This window comes from Equus asinus, chromosome 18 (assembly GCF_041296235.1).
Source record: "Equus asinus isolate D_3611 breed Donkey chromosome 18, EquAss-T2T_v2, whole genome shotgun sequence".
Lineage (NCBI taxonomy): Eukaryota > Metazoa > Chordata > Mammalia > Perissodactyla > Equidae > Equus > Equus asinus.
In genome coordinates this window covers 18,496,779-18,522,801 of record NC_091807.1, presented here as the reverse complement: position 1 = coordinate 18,522,801, position 26,023 = coordinate 18,496,779, and the positions used below count along the sequence as shown (strand labels likewise).

At 37.0% G+C, this 26,023-nt stretch overlaps 1 long non-coding RNA gene across 1 annotated transcript; it reads right to left on the bottom strand.

The window, feature by feature from the left end:
• Positions 1-10,099: 10,099 nt before the first annotated feature.
• LOC139040959 (uncharacterized) lies at positions 10,100-23,311 on the bottom strand. Its single transcript, XR_011495284.1, has 3 exons — positions 23,217-23,311; positions 21,861-22,140; positions 10,100-13,188 (listed from the first exon to the last, which is right to left on the bottom strand). It is a non-coding gene; the product is annotated as an uncharacterized lncRNA (long non-coding RNA).
• Positions 23,312-26,023: the final 2,712 nt, after the last annotated feature.

Sequence of the window (26,023 nt, the reverse complement as noted above, 5' to 3'; positions counted from 1 at the left end):
CTTATTCTATTCATTACAAGTGAGTCAATAAATCCAACCAACATTCAAGGGGAAGAGATTATGCAAAGATGTTAACCCCAGGCAGGGGAGATCATCAGGGGCATTTCAGAGGCTGCCTATCATCCCTTACAATACATACCCTTTCTGCTAGGATAGTCAGCGTTGCCTTCTATTGCTTGTAGCCCTGTGTCTCTAACTGGAAGGCTACACCAGTATTACTCTTCTCCTATATTGCTATATATTTTGGTGCCCCTATGAGCTACCCAGGCATCCAAGGTGCAAATCTTGGGTTAATGTTTGCCATTTCACTTTCCCTAATTTCTCACATCAAATATATTCCAATTCATGTAGTTAGCTGACTGGAATCTCCATGACCAGGACTTTTCCTCCCTTATGCAATCTTCTGCCTCTAGAATTTTTTCTTCTATTCCTGCTTTTTAATTCGTTGAACTGTGCTAATTTTCTTTTTTTTTTTTAATTTATGTGGTTTTCTCAGACAGAAACGCTGTCTCTCCCATCTCCCCAGCCCCACACTAGATTATCCTCTCAGTTCATGCTTTTAGACCCAGATTAGTGGGCACCTTAGCTAGAAAGCCACCTGTTACTTCCCAAGTCTTAGTAAAGTATTTTTATCGTGAACCCACAAGGCTTTGTGAATATGTACTTTTCACATGGTATTAAAATGATCTGTTGATGTCTGTGTTCCCCATAAGACTGGGCTAGTAACTCTAGTTTTTGTATTCATTTGGGATCTTCACGTCTTACACATGTCTCTCTTACATAAGATTCTCAAAAGATGATAAATTTTAAATAAGTTCCACATCAACACTAGATGATTCACTAAAGATAGTTATATCGAATCATAACTAAAATTAAATAAAGTGAGTATCCGTGTTGGAAATAAAACATTGAAAATGTCACTATGTTAAGTTTAGAGCACACATTGACTTGGCAATTAACTAATTCAGAAGTCCACTGGAAAATAAAATGGAGAATTAAAGCAATGACAGACGTATTTTGTCATAATTGGAAACTTTGCCCTGTATTACATAGGAAACATTACGCGAAGTAGTTTTACATGAATTTCCATAAGTGTTTAGTGTTAGCAAAGATCTGAGTATTAGCAGAGGCTCACAGAACAAAAAGAAGAACTTACAATTTTTGATGATTAGAGATTATGTTGATATTCTATGTGCAAAGTTACTTTCAAAACCCAAATTTTAGGAACAATGCATATCAACATAACACAGATACAAAGCAGAGAGAAAGGAGTTTGTGACATTAAAAGAGAAGTGTGTCATTAATAGGGATTGTGACATCTATAGAGTATGACAATGGCCATGAGAATTGCCTTTTCCTTTTTTCTTTCATTTAAAGCACTTACCTTTCTCTGACTATCCAATTTTGTTCTTTTCCCTGAGAAATAATGTTCTTAGTCTCAACTATAGTATAAGACATTAGGAAATCATACATTAATAGCACCATTTCTGTAAAGACTAGCTTTGTGGCAATTTATGAGAATTGATTTTTATGCTTTGTAGTCTTTGCCTAAACATGTCTTCCTCCTGAGAAAAAAAGACTTTCACATTAAAATCTGAAAATCAAATTTATTCAATCGGAGTAGGAGATTTTGTCATACATATTTAGATTAACTCATCTTTCTTGAAACACTTATCTGCAAATTAAAATTTCTTATCTTTTACCTAACCCGTTATTCTAAAGTATAAAAGAAAAAGTGATCCCTGATTACTGTTTTGCCAAAAGATTGTTTTAGCATCATTGTGGAAGTAACACTGAGGCCCCCTCTCATTTTGTTATTGCAATATTTTAATTATTTATACTCGTATAATATTTATTTCATTAGGCTTGAACACAACTTTTTAAAAAGTCCACAAGTGGCAATAGAATTTTCTCATCTCAGGAATTGGGTTCATTTATAGTTTATTTATGCAATAAATTTGATGACTTTAATAAACAGAGATGACATTGTCATCACTTGAAGCATTGGCTGTTTTCACTGGAATCTGCAGCATAGAAATGGACATCACTTTTATTCTTAGAATTTACTTAGAATTTATTCTACCTTTGAAACTGATAATATTATTCAACCATGCATCCAGATTTTTATACTATTTGGCATGTTCTTTCCAGAGTTATAAAAATCTTCTCTTTGCATAATGAGACTTCCTTTAATATCCATTTAAAACCCCACGGAGATCATATTCTTTGGATAGGTGAGTAATTCAGAGCAATTTATAGCTTTAAGAACACCCTGGACACTTGCATTTGTGTGTGTGTGTTAGCTGATTTCTAGCTTAATAGTTTGCTATTGTTAAAGCGTCTTTAATGTCTTCCTGATTAGATATTTGCTTCAGTGGTCTAGTTCTCAAGTTTCCCACAGAGCTGTAAAATAAACTGTCTTCAACACCTTTATTCAAATGCTGATGCTAACATTTAAAGTATATAAAAATCATGTTGAGAATGTTTTCTGTTTAAAGTAACATTTTGTAGAAAATAAGAAAAAAATTACATAAATTTTACCCATTATGCATATACAGCTCATTGGATTCTCTGGGTGAAGACAAAGGACTCAATTTTGGTAGAATTTGTTTAAAGGAAAATATTACAGGACATATTCTGAAAATTTCTGTTTGTCACAGAGCATGTTTTAATAAAGCAAATTTAAAGCATAGCTATTCTTGAAAACTTTAAATATGCATGTAAGACTCATCCTTGTCTGTTTCCCACTACCTTTCTTTCTTCACCTTCCTCCTTCTTCTTTATTATCCTCACATTCTGAAATTCTGAGCATTTAAGGTTGTTCAAGATGCCGTGTCCTTTCATGTCTCCATATATTTTATTATACTGAACGCTGTGACTTGAATGCTCATTTTCAATGAGCCTTTTCTCTCTGATGATTCAACTTTTAATACCCATGAGATGTAATCTTCGAGATACATTTTCCAGTTGCCCCAGATTTGGCAACTAACATTCAAGGATAAAGAAAAAGAGACACTAGGGTCTGGCCCTGTGGCCGAGTGGTTGGGTTCATGTGCTCTGCTTTGGCAGCCCAGGGTTTCACAGGTTTGGATCCTGGGTGTGGACCTAGCACCACTCATCAAGCCAAGCTGAGGTGGCGTCCCACATAGCACAACCAGAAGGACCTACAAGTAGAATACAACTATGTACTGGGGGGCTTTGGGGAGAAGAAGAAGAATAGAAACAATTGGCAACAGATGTCAGCTCAGATGCCAATCTTTTAAAAGAAAGAAAGAGAGAAAAATGTATTAAAAAAAGAAAAAGAGACACTAAATCCTTCATTTTCCAATGAAAAGACCATTAAAGTGTTATAACAATTAGTTGTAAATATTTCTGAGAAGTTATTAAAAGATGATCAGGGAGGGAGGAGGGCAAAAGTGGTGATTAGGCGCATGTGTGTGGCGATGGATTGTAATCAGTCTTTGGGTGGTGAACAGGATGTAATCTACACCAAATTTGAAATATATTATGATGTACTGCTGAAATTTATATAATGTTATAATCCAATGGTACTGCAATAAAAAAAATAAATTACAAAAAAGGATGATGACACTATGTCTGTTACCTGCCAACCATCACCCCGGCTCCTACTCATCATCCTTTTTCTATATAGACTGCAGAGAAGAATAAAGGGAGAATCATGTTACCTAGGGAATTCGGAGATTGTTCCTTTCCCATGCCCAAGCCAAATCTTGAGATAATCACCCTGATATTGAGATATCTACAGACAGCAAAAATGAAATTGTGATCCTTGGCAAGAAATTTGATAAACTGGGGAAGTGGCAGCTTAGCCAAGCTGAGGAGAGTACGGGAAGAGTGTTCATCGGAGAGCTTGACATGCATCACCTGTTTCAGGGGGACAACTGTGACTATAGAACCTGGTGCCTGCTTCTTTGCTGGAGATATTTGAGTGTGAAATGTTCGTTTAAGCAGCTCACCGCCATCAGAATGAGAAAGGATGATCATCAAACACTGAGTTATTCACAGCCTGTAAGAGGAAGAATTAGAGAATCTTGGAAGTCGCTGGGAATTTTCTTATTTAGGAAAATACTCAAGAATATTTTCCTTGTGGATGTATTATTGTTCATGAATATTTTCTTATAGAAAACTTGGAAGACTATTTCAAAAATATTTTCTGCAAATGTATTCTTTACATAGATCTTTTCCTGAACATATTAAAAATGTATTCAGTTAATGTATTCTAATTATATTGTCAAAAATGTGTATTCTTATATTCCAATAATATATCCATTGAATTCGTATTGAATAATATATTTACTGAGTTTTATACATACTATGGGTATATTATTTGTATATATTCTTTGTCTCTGGATGCAGGAGCAGAGAACTAGGCTAGAGACAAATGAATAATACTTAAAATATTGTTGCTAAGATAAAGAGAAAGAAGGGGCCGACCTGGTGGTACAGCGGTTAAGTTCACACGTTCCGCTTCTCAGTGGCCCAGGGTTCGCCGGTTCGGATCCCAGGTGCGGACATGGCACCACTTGGCGAGCCATGCTGTGGTAGGCGTCCCACATATAAAGTAGAGGAAGATGGGCACGATGCTAGCTCAGGGCCAGGCTTCCTCAGCAAAAAAAGAGGAGGACTGGCAGTAGTTAGCTTAGGGCTAATCTTCCTCAACAAAGAAGAAAAAAGAGAAAGAAAATTGGATATTAGAAGTTGAGAGAGGAGAAGTTGTTCTACAGTCAAATCCTACCCTCCATTCCCCACTCTAGGAGTCTGAGTCACAAGCCTAATGAACAGCCAGCTGCATTTTCTCACCCACCCCATATCCCAAATACCAGCATGCACAATGTTGGAGAGTGAGCAGGAGGTGGAATTTGAGTCAAGGTTAAGATTTGTATTTTCATCCAGCTTTTATCACTGCTTTGGGAAAAGGGACAAGAGAGCAACTTAGTCCCATCTAGTGGAAAGAGCCTGAGCTTTAGAAAGCGATAGAACTTAATACTCATCTATCTCCTAACTTTGTAACTTGGTCATATTACTTTCTTTCTTAGAGTTTTAGTTATGTAAGAAAATTGGACCACTACTTTTATCCTAGCTGGACACATTTGGCACATGGTTGGCGCACAAAACTTTTTTTATCTCTTTTATTGCTACAAATTTTCCTGACATACATCCTTATAATTAGTTTTTTTCCCTTTATGAACCCCCATTTCTCTGCTTATTATCACAACTAGCATCATTATCAAGTTGTATTCTAAGAATTAATCATCACTAAATTTTTCCTATTGCTCTATCATCTCTTCAACTGCAGTCATGGTACCTTCATCATCTTGGAATCCCCACTTCCCAGCACAGTTGATGGCATATATTAATTCAGTCCAAATATTCAAACAATATTATCTGCTTGTTGTATTCTTGGTACTTAGTGATACAGAAGTCAAATGGAAAGTGTCTTTTACAAAGTAGAGTGAAGAAGATAGGCAAATCTACAGGAAACTTCAATAAAATAGATAAATGTGTAAAAAAGTATGGTTGTCCAGAAGAAAGGCTTCCTCAGATAAGTGGTGATATTTCAGTTTCACTGTTGAAATTGATAACCCAATTTCAGCATGCAGCCTGCACACTTCTTATATTTCTTGTAGAATTATTGCACATATGAATCTTGAACTTAAGTAGGGATTAGACATTTGAAAGAGTAAAAGGATATTTTAGGTAAGATGTGAGCAGACATTTTCTATAAAGGAAGGGCCAGATAGTAAATATCTCAGACTTTGAAGGCCGTACAGTCTCTATTGCAGCTGCTCAATTCTGCCATTGCAACGCAAACGCAGACATAGACAATATACAGGGAGTGGGTTTAACCATGTTCCAATAAAACTTCGAAGACAGGCAAAGCACTGACTACCCTGCATATAAGGGTAGATAAACACAGTTTGTAGAGGGATCTAGAAACAATTGGCTGTTAATGGTACCTATTGCGGAAGTTTAAAAGGTAATGAGAGTTAAGAGTTTGACAGAGAAGGAAGAACAGGATTAGGTTTATTTGTCACTTTAAGCAATTTAGCCTTTCATCAATAAATCATGGTAGGAATCTTAGGTAAAAGGTAGTGATGATGTCTGAAGCAGAGTCACCTAGGAAGATTTTAAAAGGAATGACTCCCAAGCCTACGCCATATTATAATGGAGAAGGAGATGGGGTAGGTTGGGAATACAAATGTTAAATAGTTTCTCTAGCTAAGCTTTTCCATTTGAGAACCACCACAATGTGTGCCAGTGAGGAGTTTAAATCAGGGCTATGACATGGCTGTATTTCCCTTCAGATACATTGTTCTTAGGATCTTATGAAAATTTATTTAAGGGGGTCAAATGGAGAAAGAAAAATTCTGAGATGGTCCAAGTGAAAAATGATGAGAAATTTATAGAGTAGTGATGTGAGGATGGTGAAGAGAAGCAAAAGTTATTAATGTTTTGCTGAATAAATTCTACTGAATGGGTAATTCTTAATCGCCGGAGAAGATTGAAACAATATTGCATATTCTCTGTATTTTAACTTGAGCTAATTATTGGACATTCAAGAAGAAAAATTCGAGAGTAGAGCAAATTGGATAGATGCATTTGCAGGGAATTCGATGACTTCATTGGTGAAAATGTTAAGATTTTCCATATCACATAGATAAATTACAAACAAATCAATGACATTAAACTAATGTCCCTCAACAGGAAAAATGTGACTGAGCATTTTCTGGTGGAATTGTGTACTTGATTTTCCTGTGAACTTTTATTCCTACAAATTAGAATTAAGATTGGTGATATGTTGTGCCCATAATATTTGTCTTTTTTTCTGAAGAAACTATAGATGTCACTTGGGGCAATGTCAATGCCCAGTTATCAGTCTCTTCCTTTGCAAAGATAAATGTTGCAGCACAACTAAATTATGACATGTTTTTTTCTCACAGGAGAGAAAGAGAGAGAAAAAGCACCATGGGGGAATGAGCCATAGGGGTTTGAAGAATGACTTTATTTTCCCATGTGGATAATTGTAAATTTTCAGGGGCAGAAAATTGACAATGACTTTAATAAATCTTGTGATTTTGTACATATCTATTTTGACATATGCCTCTAGGTTGATGCCACTAAAACATTTTGTTTCTTCCTTCCTTGGCAGCACAGAGCTATTCAGTGCTAAGTATGACAAGAGTGATTGGTAGAGGGCCTTTAAAAGGATTTAGAGCCACAACTGAGGAAAGAGTAAGAAGGAAATGCTATTTATAAGACCCAAAGAACAAAATCCCCATTAAGAATTGAGGCTTGAACATCACTTAACAGTGTTGCCTATCTAGTCTCATACACCTCTTGAAATTTATTGAAACTTCAAGCACAGAGTGGGATAGGGTAAAATTAAAGATTTGACCTTACATATCCTTTCTAGAATGAGTTTCTAGGGAGGATAGCTAAGATCATGATTCATCTTGATTTTTCTTTGTAGTTATTATTTTGGGGGCATGAAAATCTTAGAAGTCTTTACATTTTACTTGTTATTTGTGGACATCGTGCTTATATTTATATTTTACAAATTGCTTGAAAGCATCATCTAGAATGGGAATAGTTCAAAAGTCACAGAATAGGGTCAGAGACCAGTGAAGGTAAACATTTTTATCTTCCTCAAAGCATCACCAGTCATTGAAAATACGAAGAAAAGTTGGCTACTTTCTGCATACCATATTATCATTGCTTTGGAATTTTTCAGTATCTAGATAATAGAATATTTGTCACTTTCTATTTTCCTTTAATATATTTGTCTTGAAGATTAAAAAAATGTTGCTATCTATATCCATAGTAGTGAGGTTGTTTGAATTACGAGCTTGTTTCTATCCACTTTATACATTTATTACCACTCTAAGTTTATTCCTCAAAATTTTGAAGTCATATAAAACCACACACAAATTAAAATAACTTCTCCTTTTACAATTTAATATTTAGTTAACTGAAAATTCAGGAAGTAAGGCTAATATATGATCAGTTACAAGGAAAGTAAAGAAAGTAAATGGCATGGGATAAAGCATATGATTAATTTAGCTGAGACGTCAGGGTTCAAATTCTTGACATCCCAAGCTATGAACTTGGGTAAGTTATTCTACCTCTCTCTGCCCTGTGTTACTCATTTAAAAAATCAGCTACTTCCTTTGAATGTAATATAGATTTAATGAGTTATTAAATATAAATAACTTAGAAAACTATACAGCACATATTAAGTAATGAATAAATGTTAAGTATTGTCAACTATTAGCTATTAATATCCTTCTCTCATCAAAAATGTTTGAGAAAAATCTATTTTCTATATTTCTTCCATTGTTTTCCATGGCATATAAGTGTAACACAGCTTATAAAAGTGACTAGGGTATACACAGATATTAAATTTCAAATTTAATGCCTTAATAGAGAAAAAATTCTGTTTCAGAGAGAAATTAACCTAGACTGTTTTCATGTAAACTTTCATGAAATGATTGATGTTGCTATTCAAAATAAAATGAAGAGTTGACATATTTTCTTCCCTAATATGGTCTCAAATCTTTACATTGAAAGTGAGATCTTTATACTTCCTCCAGCTTTTGTTCTTGCTAGAGGTCATCTAGATTTATAGTAACCACTATGTTAAAGAAGAAATATATATTAAATGTCTAGATAAGTATTTAGGCACATAGATATTTGTAATTATGTACGTTTGGAAGCTTCTGTCCTCAATTCACGGTAAGTGTATTTATATTCTCTCTCTCTCTCTCTTTATGTATATAAATACATATATTATATATATTTATAAAGCTAACTATATATATAAAGCTAAGTACATATATTTGTAAAGCTAAGTATACATATACTTTACATATATATATATACACACATACTTTCTATATATTTAATTGATAGATATCTTAACTATTCCACAGTATTCAAGGACAATACAACAGAAAATTACTGAAAACTTTTTTATTTTGGAGACCAAGAAATAGCTAAAATTACCCAAATTAAACATTTGTTTGCTTGTTTGTGTTGTTTAACATAGAGGCATCTATGGCAGCTGTGTTGTTCTTGCTACATTTCAAATTCTATAAATAAGGTGACATCAGTGTAGTTTACCGGATTCTTTCCTCTGCGCTGGCTTTACGTCCTTGGTTCTTTGCAGTGTGACTGCACATATCTCCTGGTATATAAGTCAGCCTGAACAGAACTCTCAACAGATCACGCTTAATAAATTCAGAGTTGGAACCATCATTCTGTGCAAATTGCGGGCTCATCTGCACGTGTGGTTGGGAATGAAGGGCATTACTTTGATATTGGCTAATTTCTAAATCTCTCAGACTTACCAACCCTCCCAGAAGAAACTCTCATCACTCTTGCTCAACCAGAAGATAGACAGATAACTCTCCTCTCAATGACTTTACATTGCCGTTACTACCCAGGTGACACGAAGGAGAAGGGACAAAATATTGAAATGTACAGCATGAACTTTCCTGTATCTCCTTTAAGTAGACCCCTCACTGAAATATTTCCCATCTTATTAGAAATACCTGAAGAGAGGGGTTGCTATGACTGTTTTTATTTTTATGTTTTCTAGGGATGAAAGAAATCTGGTCCAATTAGGACCTACATCAAGTGAAGTCTCTTGTAACAAAGTACAATTTAGAAATGCTTCTAAGGAAGGGATTAGAATAGACATCTAGAAAGTTAGGCGGACAGAGTCATAATAGAATAACAGCCTCGATATTTTTGGTTCTTCTCCAGTAAAGATAACGAAAAATATTGCTAAATCACTAAAACACCTTTGCAATAACCTAAGTGCTTACAGCTTTATACCATGTAGCTCAGTTACTAAACTGGAGTAAAAGCATTTCTCTCATGTAGAAAAATTGGATGACTGTGGTTTTATAGCAGATTTGCAGTTATTAATATTTATGCCAATAATAGTTGAACAGTCCATCTATTCATATATATGGAGAGAAAATGCATATAGACAGATGTGTAAAATTGTAAAATAAACATATAACAAAAGAGATATATTTATTGAACAGACAATACATATGCACACATCAAATAAACTAACAGTTTTAGTGACCGTAATATTTATTTCTCATTTTGCAATTGGCTACATTCATGACAACCGGCAATGTCCATGGACAATGCAAGTAGTAGGCAAAGAGTTTCAATAAAAGCCTAAAAATAAAGACTATGTACAAAGAGTGTTTCTTTCTGCTTTTGTAATCTTAAATTACAGAAATTTACACACTTAAGTAACCATCTACTTTCTTCAAGCAGAAATCATTCTCATTTCTCTCTTTCTTGTCTTTAAAGCAGCTGTCAGTCAGGAGGGCAGAGCTGAAATTTATTGCTCACATCGCAAGAAGCACAGGACAGACTCCACTACTCCTTCCGACTCCAAACTTGACCTCTTACAAAGTGGCTTTTCTTTTGTGTGATTCGTCATCACCCTTCTCCTTTCCACTCTGCTGTGTTTTTTCTTTTCCTTTTGCGGATAATCAAATTTGTGGATGACTATATTCTGCCTCACTTATGATGATTATCTCAAGAAATATTTAAATGCTGAGTTATTGACAAAAAAAATTCTTGCAGGCCATTTTTAACATTATTATAACATATATATAAAATATATATATTACAACAATGATTTAACATCGGTATAACAATATTGCTATATTTATATATATATATATTCTATGTATGACATGTAAAGCTCAATTAATTTTCACAAATTGAGTGTACCCATGGAACTAGCATCCAAATCAAGAATATTGCCAGTGTTCCAGAAGTTCCCATCATGTTCCACTTAGGTCACTATCTGCCTGTTTGAAATGTAATCACTATTTTGAATTTTAAAATCATAAGTTAATTTTCAGGCCGCTGTTTATCTGGATTTTTGGTTTTTGTTTTTGTTTCGGTAGCTGTGATTCAGTATTTCTCTTAGCCCTGGATCAGTTCTCTCATGTATTTTTTTAAATTGAGTTAAAATCTGCACACAGTTAAATGTACAAATATTGTGTGCAATTTGATAAATTTTGACAAGTGTACATACCTGTGTAATCAATCTTCAGTAGAGATAGAATCATCTATGGAAAATTTTTTGTGGCTTTTTCCAGTCAGTCCACACACACTACAAATGCTATTCTAATTTCTGTCACCTTTAATTTATCTTGCCTGGATTTAGCATTTCGTATAAATGGCATCATACTGTGTGCATGTATTTTTTTTGTCTCTGGCTTCTTTTGTGGTCAACATGTCATAATTGAAATTCATCCATGTTGCTTCATACTTGATGGGTATCACCTAGCCAATTGAGAAAGACGATTTGTAGAGTTCCACCCTTAGCAACAAACTTGAATATAGAAAGCTAAGTTTGAAGCAGATGCACAATAGCTGAATAACTGGCACAAGAAAAGAGGTGAGCATGAAGGCTGCTGTAATCATTGACAGTGCATGGTTAAAAATGGAGAGAATGGAAGAGAGAACCAAGCGTGATTTAAACAAATACAAAGTAAGTTGTGAGTTCAAAATAGTTGTAGTAGCTTCAAGCCACATGCTAGTTGGGGAAAGTAAAATAAATAAATCAGCAAAGTGGAAATATTAAGCTATTGATACCAAAATTTAGAAGATATTTCCACCAACTACAATTGTTCAACTATAGTTGAACTTGACTGAGAAAAATAATTATGGATTTACCCATACTTTACTTACGAAATCAAGCAGACTCATTAGCAGAAACACAGAAAGAAATTTCATTTATTTTATAACTTTAAAATCTGACCCAGAGACCCAGGTCTCTACTAAGTGGAAAACCAGATAGTTACCATTACGCTGTACAGTTGATGCATTTTGAAGAGATTTTTGTACTCTTGCCCATAGTTTTATAGACATTTGGGGATTGGTATTCTAAGAAATCAATGCAAAAGGGAGTCAGGAAGCCTGAAAGCAGTGTATACAGTGTTGCAACCTAGAGGCATTTTCATCCAAAATAAAGCCTTTCAGCAGGGTGGATATGAAAATATTCCTGGAAATAGTGCATTCTCAGCATCCTGTTGGCCTTTATTTTAGATTATCAGAAAAGCAAACAATGGTTTTAGTTAGAGCTCAGTACAGGAAACCTGTGTTCTATGAATGCAGTTGTCTTATGGGAATAGGTTAGAACACTGCATTCTGTAAAGTAACTTTCAGGTCTAGACGTGCGGAGGAGATTTAACTAGTGCTTCTGTGAAAAGTGTGCCCAGGTAAGAGACAGTGTCACATTTGATGAATGAAAATAATGAGTCTGAATAAATTTCTTTTTGCTCAATGTATAATAAAGAAATTAAAGAAAAAAATGAAAATTTTCTATGAAATCTTATGCAAAATGAAGTAAACATTATCATGAAAAGGCAAGAGAAAAGCAAATATCTGAAAAATATCTATTGTAGAAAACCAAAGGAAATTATAGATATTTTTAAATAGAAAAAGTGAACTTTCTGAAAGAAGAATATAAATTAGTAAGCAGAAAATAGGTAGCTTGCCTAAGTTTAAGAAATTTTGGTTGAAAGAAATCAAAATCCACTTCTACCAAGATTAAGGGGGAAAAAAACACAGGGGAGATTTTATGAAATAATTCATGCCATTCCAGGGAATCCAAGGTAGCAAGTCCTCAAAAAGGACTCTGTCCAGGAAATGGAAAATATTTGGGAAGCTCTAGTATGACGGTCACTCCACCTGTCCTTTAGGCATATGTCTTCACATTTGCTTCACTTTTCTCTCCACAGAGCAGTTGCCCATGCAACACAAGCCTAGCAATGTTTTGGCCAACACGACAAGGAGCTCTGGAGCAAATATCATCACCAAATATCACTTATTCTCTATCAGACCTTTATATTTCCTTCTCTCTCAGTCATCAGATATGGACTGCCCTGAGTAACATGTGACCTTTTGGAAGCCAGCTGTCTGTAGCTGAGACAAGCTATGAAGGAGGTAACAGCTACAGGTGTCTGCTGATTGCATTCTCTGCAGCTGAGCGCCAAGTACTTTCTTGAAGGGAACTCTGGATGGAGCATCTCTGTGACCACCACAGTACATCCCCTGTGCCTCTTGGATCTATTTATCCATACACTTTCAGTGATCAGCTGTCCATGAATCCGTGGGGTTCTTGTCCTGAAGGAAAACAGAAGAGAGAGGTTAGTTGGATGAAAGACAGACTCAATGCTGTTGCTATTCTTAGGGCCCAACTGATACTAATGGACTTTTTCCTCTAATATAAAGTCTTCTTCACCTTCATCCTCAGCTACCACCTCTGCTGGCCTCAGGGATGACGTAGTGATCAGGCCCACTCCTCCTTGAGGGTCTGACCTCCTCATTACCATGACTTCTCAGGCAAGGCTGATGTATTTATCTTCATAGTAGTCACAATTGGGAAAGGAATTACCAAGAGGCACCAAACTGGATTACTTGGCCTCTGTATATATTCTTCACTTCTCTTTCCTTTTCATGATGATCAGGGTCAAGTACTACTGCCAAGATGGTGACTTCACTTTTCTCTGCTTGTCTCTGACACAAGGAACCCAAAGTGCCTGGGGGCAACTAGAGTTTATTGGTAAGTGAGACACTTGCTGTTTGCCCTGGAATAAATATGGCTCCTTTAGAAACCTAAATGTCTACTTTAAAGAGCTAAGAGTTACAGGGATGGGACATACAAAGTCCCATAGAAGTTACTGGAATGATGGCCAGCAGGTTTCCTCTTGTTCCAGTCCTAGTATTAGAGAACCATGTAGTCTTTCTATTGGGACACAAAACCATATAAAGGTCTTTGATTAGATCTGTGTACTGCTTCCTGGGGGAGGACATCCCATTTTCAAAGAATATTGCCTCCACACTGGTGACTCAGGTAGATATCAGCCATTGCTTCAATTGTATATCAAGTCAGTAGATCCTGAGCCACGTAGTATGTGATCTGACCAATAGATCCCGTGGTCATGGACCTACTCATGTGCTGAACAGTGTCTCTCTTGGGCCTAGGCAATATTAGATGGGATCCAGGCCAGTGGATTAAACACTCTGCAAATCCTCACTTAGTGGTGTTTGTTGAGGCTCTGAGGCAAAGAAAGGCAAATTCATATCCAAAATATGTATCTGTTTCTATGAGAACAAACTGCTGGCTATTCCAATATGGAAAAATCTTAATGTAAGTATCTTGCTAGTCAGTGGCTGGATTGTCCTGTAGAAGAATAGTGCCATAATGGGGCCTCAGCATTGATCTTTACTTCTAAGAGAATGGATTTGACAACGGCAGTCACTGGATCAGCCTTGAGAAGTGAGAGTCCATTCAGTTGGGCCCATGCATATTCTCCACATCTGCCTCAGTGGTCACTTTTTATCTTGTGCCTGTTGTACCAGTGCTGGGGTGGTCAATGGCAGAGGCGGGTAGATGTCAATCTACCCAGTGATTTTGTACCCCTGGTTGTTTAATTCAACATTTTTGGTGGAACGTTCTCTGGTGTTTGTTAACACGTGGTCGAAAGATCTTCATACTTTGCTCCCGCTTCAATATGTCCATTCTCATGCCTCTTCCCCTGAATTCCTTGCCTACTCCAATTCTTTTCTTTCCAGGCCCTGGACCAGCTGTTCCAGACTTTGCAACTGCCCATGTGATCATATATTTGATAACCCTGAACTCCCTTTGTTTTATGTAAAGCAGATGATGAGATGGTGCTCCTGAAACTCTGCCCATTGGGTGCATATTTACTAAACTCTATCTTTCAATATCATCCCTGAAATAAGCATAATGCAGCCACCATCCATTTTCGACTTTCAATCTCATAGTAAGCCAGGCCATCTATTAACCGAATGGACATGTTTTTTCTTTTCTGTCTTCCAAAAGTGGTCCTATGGAATAAACTATGTTAGCATAAGTTGAAGGAAGAGCGCTGGTGCAACAGTGTTGAAAGCCACGGAATTCTGGTCTACATGCTTGTGCATGTTGCTTCCACCTTATAGTCGTGCTCAAGCACAATCTCAAATGTACCATTGCTCTGTTCCAGTGGATGGTTCTGGGTCCATCTGATCTGAATTTGCACACAATTTCTTCTCCTCCTCCTCATCTTTTTTCTCCTCCTTCTCTTCCTTCCTCTTCTTCTTCTTCTTTTTCTTCAAGGAATTAATAGAAGAAAGAGACTACAGACATATTTTTGAGTGGGTGTCAGGACTAAATGTAAACGTTTTTGATTACAAACATTTTAGAAAGCTAAAAATGTTTTTATGTGTGTGGTAAATTGACTAATGGCCTCCTGAGATGTCCATGCCCCAGTCCCCAGAAATTATGACTTTTACCTAATACAGCAAAAGAGACTTTGCAGAGGCAAAAAAGTTATAGATTCTGATGTGGGAAGATGATCCTGGGTTATCCAGATGGGCCCACTGTGAGCACAATGGTCCATATAAGAGAGACACAGGAGGAGTTCAAGTCAGACAGAAGGCAGTGTAACTGCAGCAGGACAAAGAATGAGATTTGAAGATCTATACTTCTATTCTTGCAAATGGAGGAAGAGGGCCATGAGCTAAAGAATATAGGCGGCCTCTGGAAGGTGGAAAGGGCAAGGAAGTAGAACCTCCCCAAGAGCCTCGGAGAACACAGTCCTGGTGACCCACCTTAGACTTCTAAGCCCCAGAATGGATATGTGTTCTTTTAAACCACTAAGTGCGTGGTAATTTATTACAGTAACGATAGGGAACGAATATGTTATTTTAAAAGATGATTTTTGCAAAGCCATTGAGTTTTTTTTAAACACTTGACTTTTGAGATTATTGTTTGTTATCAATATCTTGTGACATTGAAATATTTTTGCATATTTAATGGTCAGTAACATAAAGTAGTGTGATGTTTTTTGGGTTTTTTACCTCCAGCACAAAATGAAGAATAACTTAATGATTTTCCTAAAAAAAAAAAGAAACATATTATCCCATTAGTTCCTTAACTTATTTATTTTCTCATATTCATGTGCAAAATTAATCATACACAGCTAACATATTTATATTTTTTAAATTACATGCATGTGTGACTATATAACATAACCATATTCATGTAACTAATAAATAAACATATTTAAAGGATGAAAAATGAAATTAAATGGATGAGATAGAGCACATGTGGCTGGACTATCTGATACCTTCCTTCTTCACCTCACTGGGCCATTTGTAGATACCCTGGAGTTTTGCTCCCCACATTAGAAACTGCTGTAGGAGATAACCAACACAGATCACTTCCTACTGCTTACAGATTATCTCCTTTTTCTACTGTGAGCTGTTAATGCCAAATATAGTACAGATTTAGTTAGATGCTATGGGGTATGATATTGAATAAGCAATGTGACTAATCCTCATTGTGTATTCCCAAGCTGACTCTTAGTTCTCTATTTTCATGTCTCTTGAGCACTATAGCTTATTAAAACTGTCTATTTCTGCAGTGTTTCAGTGAAAGGTATTATGATGCAATGCATTTTCTTTCTCAACTTGCAAAGCTGATGAAAGAAAATTATATGATCATTTGGCTAATGACATTAATTTATCTGTGTGAATATATATTTTTTAAAAACTGCATGCTGTTATGGCAGGAAATAAGATGAAGTTTCTCACATTTTGAAAAATCAGATAATATACATGCCACAACTAAAAAGACATTTTGTTGAATGAGTTTATTTTAATCTCAGTATGATGATGCCAATCTCATGGTTTTTCATATCACAGTGAAATGTAGAACAGAGCTTTTCGATTTCTAAAAAATTCTGGGTTTCTTTCAAAGTTTCTGGCCTCCAGACATGCCAAGTGACCTAACCCATCATAACAATGGGCCATAATTTACCTGAAAAAGGAAAAACAACTCATAGATACTGCCATTAATTAGATGGCTCCAAGTAGCTGCCAACATTGAATAATTTAAGTGCAAAATGACTTGAAAAGAACTGCAGTGTTTTGAAATTTAAAACATCTGCTAAACTTGTTTTTCACAAAGGACCTTAGTCACCGCCTGTAGCATGACCAAATTTCTGTCAGTAATATTAAGGTCAGTAAGATCAAAGACAGAAATAATAGGCAATTCTTATTAATGCATCTTTGCCTTCAACCTTCAACTAGATTTTTTTTCTTAAAATGAGTCATTCTGCTACCCTGGGATCAAATTATGTCTACAGAATATACAAGTCCCACCTTGCGATCAAACCAATACCCAAAAATCATTTTTCTTACATCAGATTCGGGTATATGTTGATTGTTAGAAAGTACTACTTCTAAGTGATACAAGGAATAGGATTCTCTGAAGATGACCCTGAATCTTTGTCTTGGGCTTCATGGACAATGAGCCAGGGACATCTGGAAAGGAATGGCATGGTGTCTTGGTGACCTTGCATGTATCTAAATGGTCATGGAGACAAAGGCTTGAATCACTGTTATCTGAGTCTTGGGCAAATGCTTTGTGATCCCCTCTGAACAGGAGAAGATGGGAGGCTTGTGAGGTACTACCTCATGGCCATCTCTCACTCTTTCCCTTTTTCCCCTGGGAGGCTGTCGTGAGACAAGTTCTCATCACCTCCAGATTTCTGAAGAGCTTTGTCCCCACTCTACCTCACAGTATGGCTGCAGACTATAAAACCTACGAGCTGCAGTTGAGAATTGATTCTCAGCAGAGTTTCCCACAACTCACGCTGCTGTCAGTCATTTGGCGCTTTTTGTTGCAGTGTTATCCTTTTCTCTGTGTGAGATAAAGATAAAAGGAGCTGGTACCTTTGGCTATTTCTTCCTTTCACAGTGTATGTTAAGTTGTAAACTCTTTGAGTCTAAAAGTGGCTGTTGTATTTCTACTGGTGAACAGTCAGAATTGGCCTTGGCCTTGCCTACTCTATCCTTGCCTTCACAGGACCATGGCCACCACTCTTCTAATGGAAGTGGCTACACAACAACATTTAGCTTCCTGTGGAACTGAGAAGGATTCAATTTCTAAGATGCCCCTCTTTTCAGACAACTCTTGAAGCCAATCCACATCACCTGGAAGGCAAATCTATAACTTGTATGAATCCCTCTAGGGATCAGATTCCTTGTCCTAAGAAGGTGCCTTCACTGGAATGTATACCCATCCTGTGTCCCCAACAGATCACCCAGTGCCCAGCATGTCCTTCTGAGGGATGATGAGAAGATGGGCAAACATGCCTTTTCTTCCTTTGCTGAGTCGTGGCTTCTAAAATTCTTCTTCTCTGTGCACATTCTAAGAAGTTATGGAAATTTTCCTGACACCTAAGGTATGAAAGGTAGTGACCTCCATGATGTGGACATTTTAGAACACTAATATTTATGGAAACATGCTGAACTGTATCTTTCCAAAATTCATGTGTTGAAGCTCTAATCTCAAGTGCCTCAGGATGTGATCTTATTTGGAGACATCTCCTTTAAAGGGGTAATTCAGGTGAAATGAGGTCATATGGATGAGCCCTAATCCAACCTTACTGGTGTTCATATAAGAAGAGGAAATTTGAATGCACAGCAAGACAACAGAGGTACATGTACACAGAGGGAGAACCATGTAAAGAGGCAGCAAGAGGCCAGCTGTCTGCAAAGCAAGTAGAGAAACCTCAGAAGGAACCAAACTTGCTGACACCTTGATCTCAGACTTCTAGTCTTCAGAACAGGAGAAAATGTATTTCTGTTGTTTAAGCCACCCAGTCTGTGGTATTTTATTATGGCAGCCCTGGTAAACTAACACGTATGCTAAATAGAAAAGAACATGATGGAGCCTGAAACTGTGAATGTATTGGAATGGGAAGAGTCATGTTCATAGGAACCCTTTATATAATAGCTACCAGCTTCCATTGGCCCTTGAACTTAGAAGACCCTACTCACATAATGTAGGAGACCTTAGGAGTGTGCCTCACTGCTATGACACGTTTTTAGGTTAGAAAGTTGCTGCTCTAATCCAATCTGCTGATTGTGGCCACACCACTGCAGCTCTTGAAACTAATATGTGTCATGCATTCAACTTTCCGGACCATTCGAAATCTGACAATGGTGGGCTTTTTGTCACAAAACTCACTCAACAACAAATTATTTTAAAGATATTCAATGGATATTCCAAGCTCCTTGCCATCCACAGACATCTGGTATTTTTGAGCATTAGAAAAGTCTTTTTAAAAATTGATATAGGGGCTGGCCTGGTGGCATAGTGCTTAAGTTCATGTGCTCCGCTTCAGCAGTCAGGGGTTCACGGGTTCAGATCCTGGGTGCAGACTTATGCACCACTCATTAAGTCAGGCTGTGTTAGCATCCCAAGTGGAAAAGAGAGGAACATTGGCACAGATGTTAGCTCAGGGACGATCTTTGTCAAGCAAAAAGAGGAAGATCGGCAACAGATGTTAGCTCAGGGCCACTATTCCTCACCAAACAAAAAAGAAAGAAAAAAAATTCATATAAACAGTTTTATGACTACCACCCTTATCCTTTCTTTGTTCACACATTTTAGTAAGGAAGTTTTCTCAACAAATGTGGCTGCAACCAGAAAGTGATAATCCATTCTCAATTGCATTCTGGGTAATGATCAAGATGAACAAGTTGGAAGTTATATACACCCATTTCAGGTTTACGCCCTCATCATTCCTGGATATGATGCTTCATTCTTTCCCCTAAAGGCAACGCCAGGTCAGCCTGATTAGTATATACTTTGAGTGGCAACCAGGACAAACGGGAGCCTAGGGATTTCACACTTGATTCTGTTGAGTTACCTAGATTCTCATGTTAAATCAGGGTAAACTTAGATCATAAAGATGATGACCACTTGGTTGAATACACTATCATGGGCCATGAGGGCCAAAGTGGGGAACACAGATCTCTGTAGGTTGTATAAAAATGTCTTTATCCTCCATGCACCTGACTCTTCTACACAAAGCATCTAAGTGCAAGAAGGAGATAATCAGAAAATAGGTAAAGCTGCATTTGCTGAAATTGGACACACTTTTTTTGTGGCAGTAGAGGGAAAGCAACAACCTAGGTACCTGATATACCTAGTTAACAGGTATATCAGATCCTGAAAGGTGTCGATGAAGGAAGAACATTTATGATATTTGTCCTTCAGAGCTGCCCTTGGAGCCTTCCTCAAGAAAGAACACCCTGGTGGAGCTCTCTCAAACTGTCACAAGAACTTTCAATTTAACTCACTGCTGGGTTGGCTATGCTCACCAGATGTCTACATCCACAATTTGATCACTATTCTCCTTAACCTTATAGATAAGTCTATGGAAAACAGCAGAAGATGGGTCCTGATCTTGTAAAACACCTGTCAACACAGTAGTACTATCTCCTCCATGCCCACGCCCATGTCTATAGCTGTCACTCAGTCATTCCATATGGAGAGGAATGCTACCTGGCTGATAGCATAGACAGAGAGCATAAATTGAACTTAATGCCCTCAGCAGGCCCTCCAAAAACAAGGACTAACCCAATTATTCAGACTAAACTGGGAAATCCTAAACTATAGTTCTTGAGTGGAAGCCAGGTATTAACCTGCTGCCTTCCTGAAAACATGGTTACTTGCTCATTAGAGGTGATCATAAAAGACCTTCAAGTGTTTAAGGAAATACTCCTCTGGCCCTGGAAGACTTTCAGGTCATCCTCAAGCCACTGGCCTGTTTTAGATTTAGATATATCTTTGAATTCTTTCTCACACAAAGGTGGAGTCTCTGTAACTGCTAATACATCCTGTGCTACTGGATTAATGCCTCAGGCCACATGGAATGGCCAATTCAGAAACCTAAGGAGAATGGGATGTGGGGGATCAGAATTGGCCACCCCAAGACATATCTCTTTAGCATGAGGATTATTTTGGGCTGGTTTATTTTAAAAAGTGCAGACATGAGAGAAACTCTGAAAAGTAGAAGTTACTGTTTGTAAGAGACATTTATATTTGTAAAGGAAATCTCCATTTTTAAAAGTGTCTCCCTTTCTGTACTAGGAAGAGGAGGATGACCTTATCTCTAAAAAGTCTTCTCAATACAGAAGGCAAGGGTTTAAATCTCCATAATAACCTTACTGTTGTTTACTCTACTTTTCTGGTAATCTCCCATAACTAACTCTCCCCACCCCAAACATCCTCCTTTGCCTTTAGCTGAGGATAGTATTTAAGATGAAAACTTCCGCCATTTTGGCCAGTTGCTCAGTTTTCCTGAGTCTCTCCCATGTAAACATGCTATAAAGCTTTTTAAATTTTCTCCTGTTATTCTGTCTCATGTCAATTTAATTCATAGCCCTGCCAGAAGGACCTGGAGTGGATAGAGGAAATGTCTTCCTCCCCTACAGGCACATGGTTTTCTAAGGTAGACCCTGATGGTTTATGGGTTTTGTTTGGCTGGTGAGACCAGGATGCTAGGGCATGTTTGAAATCTGCAGAAAGGCCTCATTCTGCTGCCTGGAGTCATGTTGATAATAGCCTAAGTTAAATGCTGAAGGAGACAAATTTTATCCCATCCACTGACCATCAGATTAACCAGAATAGTCAATGGAGGTGTACTTCTGAGGAAATTTCCAAGAAGTCAATACTGTAATAAATGAGGGGCAGATATTGTTGACAGACAATCCTCTAGGGATCTCTTCTATTTATGTATATCTTGGTCTAGATTTCTTTCAATGATGTTTGCATAGCAAAGAAACTTGGAAGATAGAAATTATATCCACCTTCAGCATAAAGGGCAGATTTGTTAACTGTCCAATAAGTAACACAATGTCAATGTCTGGAGCAAAAGGAAGTCATGCTTAGTCCCTGTGATAGAAGATTAGGTTCCATAAACTCAGTTTCTCACCTGTTAAACAACTCACTCATATACAAACTTCAGCTGGCTGTCTTTGCCATGCCCTGTGGGTATTGGCACTTAATAAGAAAATGCTGATATCTTGGCTGCTGGAATGGTTGTGACTAATAAAGTCATTTGTGCCTCACCCAGAAGTGTCATGTCTTCTGCCAGCACCCATGAAACAGTGGCAGGTTAACCTGTTAGCTTGCAAGAAGGATAAAATCGAAGACTCTTCACAGTCGCTGACACTCTGAGACACGCTGTGGGTATAGATATCCCAGTTCTTATTCTTAAAAAAAGAAATTATTATGAAACCAGCATAGATGATATCTAGTCATTACTTAATATTAACCAAAGTCGAAAATTAAAAGAGACTTGCTTAAAACTCCCTATGAATATGTCTATCCTTGAGATTTTTTTATTTTTCTTTGAAACTTTTATATAAAAGAACCACTTAATTAACTTAGTACAAGGCATGGAGAAAGGTGTATCCCCTGTTCTTTGGGAAATAAGTCTGTAAGAAATTAAGTAAAAGCATTATTGAATAATACAATGGAAAGAATAGGCGGTCTATTCATTCCAAGGACTCTGGGAGCTGGTGCAAGGGGAAAAACCTCCCAAATCTCTATCTCAAATACAGATCGCTCTCCTAACTGCAGGTCCACATATGCAGGGTTAAAACTCATCCCGGTGCATGGCTGGGAACATGTGAAATACACACTATATGAACCAGTTAAAGCTTTTGTCCCATACCCCTAAGCCCCATGTGTTTGGTCTGGTGATCCTTGCTCCAACCTTGGCATGATGGGCTTTGTAATTATCCAGCAGGTAAGCCCCTCTCCCCCTCTCTGCTGCCCAGCACGTCAAGGAGCCTCCAGGACCCTCCTCCAGGAAATTAGGCAACATCTACCTTGATTAACCATTTCCTGTCCTGTATCAGTTATTAAATATTTTGAACATCACAATGGACTAATTATTCTTTTAGGGATCATATTGAAATCTCAATGAACATATCCAAAACCAATATCCTTATCTTCCCTCCAAAATGTATTCCTCCTCCTTTGTATTCTGCTTTTGAGGGAGTCACCACTAAACCCAATCGGTCTGTTACTCAAGAAATCTTTTATATTTCTCCTTCCTTCTTCACTTCCAAATCCTTCCTATTCTACTTGTTATCCCTGTGATATGCCTTCTTATTTCCTCCTTATCCCCTTTATCACTGCCTTATTTCTCTCTGCCTGTTGTTTCACCCTCCTCCAATCCATCCATACTCAAGACAGCTGTTGGAATAATCTTTCTAAAATACAGTCTTACATGGTTACTCTCATTTAAATTCTTCAATAGCTTCAGTATAAACTTTTTTACCTGGTATTTTGAAATCTTGTCTCAGATGACCTAGTTAACCCATCTCTCACCGATCCACCACTCACTCTCTGGCTCCAGCCATAGCAGACTGTTAGTCGTTCTCTAGACGTGTCCTAGTGCCTCTGTATCTTTATCACCAGGAACCATCTCTCCACCCCTTTCCTGTGTTAATTTCCCCTCAATTTTAAAAAAGCTGGTTACATAAGTAATACCTCTTCTCACCTGTATTATGCCATCTGTATATTTAATTTTGTATTTGTCTGTTGGTTACTTTTCTAGCCTCTGCAGTTCTTTTTACTGTTGTTCATGACACATTATAAGATCTCAATAAATGTTGGTTGAATGAATACATTTATTCCTACGGAAACATCTTAAAAGTTAACTTTGGGCATATGTCAGTTTTAAAAACTTGCATGATAAAGTGTTTGTACCAAAAAATCCTGAAATCTTGATAAAGAGAACAGCCATCAAATTTTCATCATGTCAAAGAATACACTTGTTAGTATGATACAAATAGAATATCAGTTAAAAACCAAAGGGGATCCAAGCTACAGGAAGCACCGGGAAAATATTATAGTAAAGGATCCTTGTACTATTGTAGACATATTTCCTCAGGCTCCACATCCTTTCCCCAAAATGTTCATATATAAAAGGCCCATAAAAATCAATGAGAACTTTCACATGAAAATGAAGGTTTATCCTAACAAATTATTTTCCTGGAGGTAGGTTAGGGGAATGCTCACATATTTTATAATTGCTTTTAGTATTTGTTTAATAATAACAATTTTAAAAACAGGAAGACCCAGAGAATAATTTTCCTAGAATGAGAAAGTGTGTGAGTAAGCCAGTAGAAACTGGTTGGTGATTTCTCTTAAATACTTGAAAGTATGTAATTTGCCTGTATTTGGTACTAGTTTTAAACTTCTGTCCATATTGAATGTAACGGGCTACAAATAACCATACGAAGTAAGTCGTGGATAACTAGCCATCCCAGCCCCCAACCAGAACTGTTTTTTTTCTGGATGGGGAAGGGGAAATTCCAATTATACATTTAAGTTTCAGGTCTATTTGCATATGTTTTCATAGTATTTCTTCACAGGGAAGGATTTTGAGGTTCAAGGTAGATGAAGAATCAGAGGCAGACATCTGTAGAACCTTCCATCATTCATCCATGGGATCTCTGGGTGAACAAATACAGTCCTGGTAGATTATAAAATTTTTTCCTATCTAGATGTGTTGGTGAATTATATAAAATTAAGATGGAAGAAACTTTGTACTCTAGCGAATTTTTAAGCTACATCAATACTGTTACCAAAAGATGACTACAATGTTGTTCAAATGCTGTAGCACAAGGCATCTGTTATTCTTTTCTTTCCTGGCAGCTAAATTTAATTGCATTGAGTTGGAAAAGAAATTATTTTTTACTCATAAGCCTCAAAAAGAGAAACCCTTTTCTATGTTTCAGTTTACTGCTTAGCTATCTAAACTTTACACTCTTTTCAATTAAAATTCTTTCTTTGTTTTATATTTAAACCATTACTTGGTCTCATCCATTTTTCCTAGTGGAAGAGAGAGCTGCTGGTTTTTAAAATATCTTTACCTGGTTTTTCTCAAAGCACTTCCTAGAATCTACATGGACTCGGAGAAATCAGGCAACTGATTTTCTTTTAGTTTTAGAATATATCCAAATTCTGTTGTTCTGAATGCATCTCTGGATCTAAAGAAGCAAATAGCTTCCACAGTGGATTATTTCTTTCACCTTAAAAAATAATGTGAATAACTATTTAATCTGCCACAGATGCTGGGCAGCATAACTCCTTCCTCTCTGGAGATTTATCCCTATCTTAGACAGTAGGACTAATAATATTTCCAGGAAGAATGATGTCATAACCACTGATTCCACATGGCTCAGAGACTTATGATCAAGTCAGCTTTCCTTCAGGTTCCCTCTAAACCAATATTCTGATTCCAGAAAATGGTCCTTTTATGATAGTCATTATTCCAGAAACTACCATTAAATTCTGTTGACATTAAATGGTATTATGTGGCATACACCCTGGATTTTCAACACTGAACTTCCTGACCACTGCAGGCAGCCCACATAGTATGTACATATGTTGCTCATTGTGGGGAATTCTGTCTTCTTTGATTTAAAAGCCTGTAGCTTGGGGAAGAGAGGGAGATTCCTTAGCGGCAATAATTAGGTTGCAGTCTCTTCCTTTAGGTCTGTTTTCAATTGCTACTCCTATTTCTGATGCTACGCCATCACTATATAGCTATATATGTATAACTATATATACATATATAACTTTAACTTAATTAAAATTCAACCAACAACTTTTTTAGAATGATCTCCAAGCATATGGTTTTACAAATTTGATGCATATTGCTTGACATATTATTTACCAGTTGCTCCTCACAACCTCTATCAAAGATTCACCTACAATATTCTACACCCAATAAGCACCCCAAACACATTCCATTTGACAAGACGTGGAATTAACGATGATTATTAGGTTGCTTACCATCATAGAACATATTTATGTCAGGACTCACAAATATTTCTCTCCATTTGCCAGACAGGAAATTTAAGTGGGTAAAGCTACCAGGATGTTGGTGTCGCGATCCAATGTACACACCAGAATAGATGCGGAGAGGGCTGATGGCCACTCTGAGTTTATTATAACCAGCATTTCAATATATACATAGCTTACATCTATTAAACATACACAGGTGTTCTGGACAATGTAATTAGAGGATGCCAAGAATTCTTAGTGATTTCTCAAGGAGCCCTCCCTTGGCCTCTG